This window comes from Pteropus vampyrus, unplaced genomic scaffold (assembly GCF_000151845.1).
Source record: "Pteropus vampyrus isolate Shadow unplaced genomic scaffold, Pvam_2.0 Scaffold28, whole genome shotgun sequence".
In the NCBI taxonomy this organism is placed as follows: Eukaryota; Metazoa; Chordata; class Mammalia; order Chiroptera; family Pteropodidae; genus Pteropus; species Pteropus vampyrus.
In genome coordinates this window covers 3,919,973-3,926,490 of record NW_011888809.1, presented here as the reverse complement: position 1 = coordinate 3,926,490, position 6,518 = coordinate 3,919,973, and the positions used below count along the sequence as shown (strand labels likewise).

General features: G+C 36.6%; 1 pseudogene; it reads left to right on the top strand.

The window, feature by feature from the left end:
- Positions 1–1,864: 1,864 nt before the first annotated feature.
- Positions 1,865–1,983, top strand: LOC111737618 (annotated as a pseudogene).
- Positions 1,984–6,518: the final 4,535 nt, after the last annotated feature.

The following is a 6,518-nucleotide window of genomic DNA, read 5'->3' as shown; positions in this document are numbered from 1 at the left end:
CCCCACACACACACAGTTGGGCTCTTCCGTATTTGAATTCATTCAGATCTATGTACCAGGACCCATACCTGGAATTGCTTTAAAAATGTTCTTTATAGGTTCTCAGGTCCAGTCTTTTCTCTTATTTATCTATTTCCTCTTACTTTACTTTATCAACTTACTGAGTCTATTTGGAATGGTAGATGAAAAAGTCCTACCATACCTCTAATTTTTAACCTCAAGATATTTTAAATATGGATATTAATTTATTGGGCATTGACCCTTAATCTGACTTTTATTCTAAGGCACTTAATTTAAGTCTTTTGAGAAACTTTACCAAAAAGTGGGAAGGCCTTCCTTGTTGCATGGCCGAGTTTTTACAGGCTTTCGACTTCAAAATCTTTATTATATTCATTAATTACAGTTTGAGATCAAAAGCAGTTTCACCAATATTGCAAAATCTAGAATATAATTCTACCATTTCACTTAATAGCCAATTTTTTCCTGAGCTCATCACTTTCTTGAAATATCCTATAAAATGTGGCCAGTTTCATTCTAAACACTCTAATAAAATTCTCTTTTCCAACCTTTTTCTTTAGACTCTCAGGTCAAGAGGACAAGTTTCTAATTTACATTATCTAACTCAAATTACCCTAGATAAGAATTTTATAATTTTACCACATGTAATAAACATTCTGCCACTTTTTAATGTGAATCACAGTCTTTTCAGGGACCTATAACAGCAATGTCACATATTTTAGGTTTTTGTTATCAGAACATCCCATTTCCATTACGAATTTTCTATATCAGTTAAGGAGTGTCATAGTGGTCTCCAATATCATCCCTGGGTTTAGTGATTCACTAAAAGGACTCATAGACTCAAAAATTGTTATCCTTATGGGCATGGTTTATCACAATGAAAAGATGCAAAGAAAATCAGCAAATGATGCAACACACCGAGTGTGGTGGAAGCTAGAAGCAAGCTACCCAGAGTTTCTTTCCCAGTGGAGTCATCTAAGATGCACTTAATTTTTTCTGCTAAACTGTGGTAGCATGGGAAGGGAAGTCTGCTTGAGCCTAAGAGTCTGAGGTTCGACCATGTAAACACACAATGCCTTTGTGACTGACTATAGTTACCAAAACTACAACCTGCCAAACAGAAGGCAAGTGTCCACCATACATCGCATGGTTTGCACAAACTCTCTGGACAAAAACTAGTACAGTTTCCTTCCAAGCTCCAGACATGCAAAATACTTTTCTCAGTTAGAACACTCCAAATACTCAATTCACAGTTGACCACCAAGGGCTAGTCAAGAAAATAGGCTCTTCTGGGAATGTGCAAGTTTTAAGCAACTCAGACTTGATGAATTAACCCTTTCTTGCACATGCGTGTTAGGAGATCCTGTGAAAACAACAAAAAGAAACCGTAACTTCATTGACTTAACAAAACAAAAGTATTTCACCACCACCACTCACCCCATTTATGTAAAGTTTACTGAAAATCTGGAGGACACTCCAAAGAACTTGATCACTCAGTAACCTATGCTGCTTTGGTCCTCTGGTTCTGCCATATGAGCACAAGGCATTGTCTGTCACAGCTGTGGCAGAGGGAGAGGGGACTAGAGGATCCCATGGGGCTCTTCATTACATCAGCAAGTAACATGCTATATTTGTTCACATTTTTTGCTTCTCACAGGGCCCACTTAACTGCAAGGGGCAGGGATTTCAGACTCATATATGCTCAAAGATCCAATTATCCGTGAGAACCTCTGGTGTCCACTATATTTACCAATGATTAATACTGCGGATGTAAATCTGTGAATGACAGAGAGGTCATACATATAATTTATAATCAGGAAAGTCATTTAAAAAATTTCTAAGAAGAGTCTACGACCATGCCACTCTGAACAAGCCTGATCCTGTCTGATCTCGGAAGCTAAGCAGGGTCGGGTCTGTTTAGTACCTGGATGGGAGACTACCTAGGAAGACCAGGTGCTATAGGCATAAAAAATGAAAACTAAGGGACTGTAAACTAACCAGGTTTTTGCAATCTGTGAGGTCAACCAAGGGTTGCCTCACCTAAAAATAAAAGAAAAAAAAATCACTGAGAAGAAAAAAATAAAAGCCAACCAAGGGAACTAGTGGTAACAAAAGGCTTCTTTGGGAATGAGATTGCCATTTGGTTTACTTATGTCAGTATCAAACCTTTAAAAAAAGAATAGTGTACTTTCCTCCCACGTAGAGAGGTACCATCTCATAATAAAAACAAGCACACATTTTAATTACCTTGAAAGCCTTTGGAGAAATCTGAGAGTTTTCTAAGAGGAAAGAGAATTTCTCTACATCCTGATAGTGTAAGCACTCTAAAAAAGTAGGGATGGGACTTCTACCAGTTTTGAACAAGTGTAGCTATTGAATGCTTTCTGTGTGCCTGACCCGTTGTTAAGAAATTCATATATGTTAGATTATTATTTCTTACAAGAATCTTTTGAAATAGGCATTTTAATAATTCCATGTCAGAGATAAGAAGTTTAGGATTAGATAGCTGAATTTCATAGGTTAATTAGATAGATAAATTAGAGAGTCAGGTCTGTCTTGCTCTGAAACACATGCTTATAACCGCTAGGCAAATTGTTGCTCAAAGGAAGATGACCTCAGTCTTGAATGAGGCCGTGTCGCCAGACATGAGCAAATGAAGCAGTCGAGAATACCATTCACTCTAAATAATTTTGCTCTTATTCATTCTTCTGGTCATTAAAATTATAAAATGTGTTTGTGATAAAATGTTATAAAAATGATGAACATGTATCCAGAAATGAGAAAATTTATTTACTACAATTTCTCTTACATTTTTTGCTAACTTATTATTGAGCTTATCACAATATGTAGAGAGCTGTGCTTCAAATTAGGTCAGGGGTCCTAATGACACAGGAGACATATGGGGCAGGGGGTGCAGGATGTCGGGAGCTTGGGGGGCAGCATATACAGTTCGGGGTTATAGAAACTCAGGGGGTATAGTGGGGCCAGGGTAAAATAGGGCAGGCAAAGAAGAAAAAGTCAAGATTATTGTCCTAAAAGACCTTACTGCTTGATCAGATAAATAGAATAGATATATCAAAGTGATAGCCAGCATCTCGAGCCTATGCATTTTCTTCGAAAATTCCAATTGATGGTCATAACAGGGTGTCACTCAAGGAAGAAGGTTATTGTAGTTGGCTTCACAGAAGATTTGCAAAATGAGCCGATAAAAAAAGGAAATGATCAAAACAGAAAAAGGTCATTATGGTGAAGTGAGTAGAACATGGAATTCAGAATCCGATGTGAAACAAAGCTCTCCTTTTAGTAATCACATGACTTTGGCTAAGTTGTTTAATTGTTTTTAGTCTCAGTTATTATGTGAACAGTGGGGATAATAAAACTATGTCTTAGGTCTGGTGGATGACTCAGTGAAATAATGAATATAACATACCTAACACTTTTTTTGGAACAATATAAGCCTTAACATGCACCTGTTCTTCTTCATCCTTGCTTCAAGGCTGGGATCATCACTGCTCTTCTGCCAATCAATTCCTTAATTAGAGAAACATTTATTGAATTCTTACTGTATAGTAGTCACTCTTTCAGTTGCTTAGGATTGAGTGATGAATAAACTAGATTTCTGCTTTCTAGATTCTTTTAATGCTCTTTGTGGGAGCTCGTGAAAAAAAAGGTAACCAAACAATTATACATGTTTATTTCCAATGTTGATAATTTTTATGAAGTAATTAATGCAAATGTAATTTGATGGTTTTTGGATATGTGTTTAAGGTCAATTTTTATGAAATAATCAGTCCAATGAATTGATGCGATAGTGAAGGGAAGGGGGTGAGTAGAGTAAACCTCTCTGATAACATGATATCTGAAGGAGCAGAAATGGAGACAACTTTTTCCAGTGGGAGTAACATGATATAAGACACAAATTGGATGGATGAGTTCAAGTTTTGGTGGAACTAAAGAGTAGCCGGAGCTTAGCAAACACCAGAGAGAATGACAGGAGAGAAGCAAGCAAGAAGGCATGGTCCAAATGGCACAGGTCTTTTTAAACCTCAGTATAGGTTCATTCTCAGAGGTAGCTGTGACTATGACACAGGCACCCTGCCAAGGAGCAGAAGAGGAGGTGCTATGAGTAGAGTTTTGTGGGCAGAAGGTGAGGACTCTGAGTGCCATGACTGGAAATTTAAAGTCTCATTGTGTCACTTCAAAAACTAGAGCCAGCTCTTCCCAAGCAGCCCAGATCTCTTTTTCTTGCTTGACCAAATGTGATCATCAGCTGACTCATATTTTTCTCAACTACTTCTTTCAGCCCATTGGTCTATGTAGCCCAGTCTAACCATGATGAATTTTCAGTCCAATGAATAAACTCCCTTTCACTGCCTTTCTGACTGTCCCTTGTGCAGTTTCCTGTGTGTTTCTTCCATTTGGTTCCTAGTCATGCCTCTGTTACTGTTTTCATTATTTAGAAAAGGGAGAAGATATATTTCTCCTGAAGTTATCCAATCTTGTTTTTACTCTTTTGGACTCCAAAGTATGCTGTCGGTGCTGGCAGATGAATGAGGCAGAAAAGCCACTGATTCGATTTCCCTTTGAATTTTCAGATCTTTTATTGCTTGCCTGGTTTTGTTTTCTGTTCTAACAGTGCATCTAAATATGTGCCTTTTCCTTCTCTCTCTTGAGGCAATCTTTTTTATTGCTTTTACCTGTAACATTTGCCTTTGATGGTTTTTGGATATGTGTTTAAGGTCAAAGGTGTTCTGTCCTATGCTTAGCTATCACGTCTGTGCTTTAACCTCACTATTTCCTGTGGTTCTGTGATTTTTTGTGGGGGCATATTTTTTGGCTGTTTTTTTTTTTTTTTCCTGAGAGATTCTTTGAGTTAGAGTCTCACACAGTGTTTTTTAAATAAACTTTTTGGCATCCGTAACTTTTAGTGTGTCAGATGTTGTTCTATTGTTGGTAATTTGAGAGAGAAACACCACCTCACAGAAGCTCCATATTCCTGCACAGATTTTGTTGTTTTACTCCCATTTCACTCCTCAACAAGGGATTAGTTAGTATATAATTGCTAACTCAGGTATCTACTCAAGCCCAAAACAACTACTCATCCATCTCTGTTGATGTACAGTAAATCTAAGAAGATTACTCAAATAGGTAGCTTCAGAAAATTTTTAAAAATATATGTATTAAATTTATTAGGGTGACATTCATTAATAAAATTATATAGGTTTTAAGTGTGCAATTCTATAATACATCATCTGTATATTGCATTGTGTGCTCGCCACCTAAAGTCAAATCCCCTTCTGTCACCACATATTTGAACCCCTGTACCTTTTTCCACCTCCTCCTTACCTCCTTTTCTTCTGGTAACCATTAAATTGTTATCTGTGCCTACAAGTTTTTGTCTTGTTTGTTCATTTGTTACTTTCTGTTTTATATCCCACATAAGAGTGAAATCACATAGTTCTTGACTTTTTACATCTGCCTTATTTTGCTTAGCATGATATTTTCAAGATCCATCCTTGTTGTTGCAAATGGCAGTATTTCATCTTTTCTTAAGGCTGAGTAATATTCCATTGTATATATGAATCACAGCTTTATCCAATCATCTGTTTAAGGGTACTTTGCTTGTTTCTATGTCTTGGCCACCATAAATAATGCTGCAATGAACATAGGGGTACATATAACTTTACGAAAAAATGTTTTCAATTTTTGAGGTAAGTACCCAGAAGAGGGATTGCTGGGTCATATAGTCCCACTATTCTTAATTTTTTGAGGAAACTCCATACTGTTTTCCATAGTATCTTTACCAATTTACATTCCCATCAGCAGTGTATAAGGGCTCCTTTTTCTCCACATCCTCTCCAACATGTTATTACTTGTCTTGTTGATAACAGCCATTCTAACAGGTGTGAGGTTGTATCTCATTGTGGTTTTGATTTGCATTTCATTAATAACTGGTGTAGCTGAGTGTCTTTTCATATATCTGTTGGCCATTTGTATGGTCTTCTTGTGAGAAGTGTCTGTCTAGGTCCTCCGTCCAGTTTTTAATTGAATTGTTTTTTGTTGCTGTTGTTGAGTTTTATGAGTTTTTTAAAATATATTTTGGATATTAATTCCTTTGACCTCAAAGGCAAGAGAAATTAAAGCAAAAACAAATGAGTAGGACTATATCAAACTAAAAAACTTCTGCGCAGTCTTCAGGAAATTTAAAATAACTTCCTAACTATTATTGCTCCATAACTTCCCAGAAAGCACAACACCACAGGGACTTGAAATACTGTTGTATGTCTATGGTGGGGGCAGGATGCTCACAAATTCCATGATTTTGAAAGGACGTCAATATTTACAATGTCCATACATTGTATGTCAGCCTTATTATTTTCTTCTTTTCTTTATTATTTTTTAAGACACCTAGCTTTCCTTATTAGCTGAATGAGTTTACCCTCAGTTCTATATACCGTATTTTGTAATAATACTTAGAGTTCACGATTGACTAAATTATT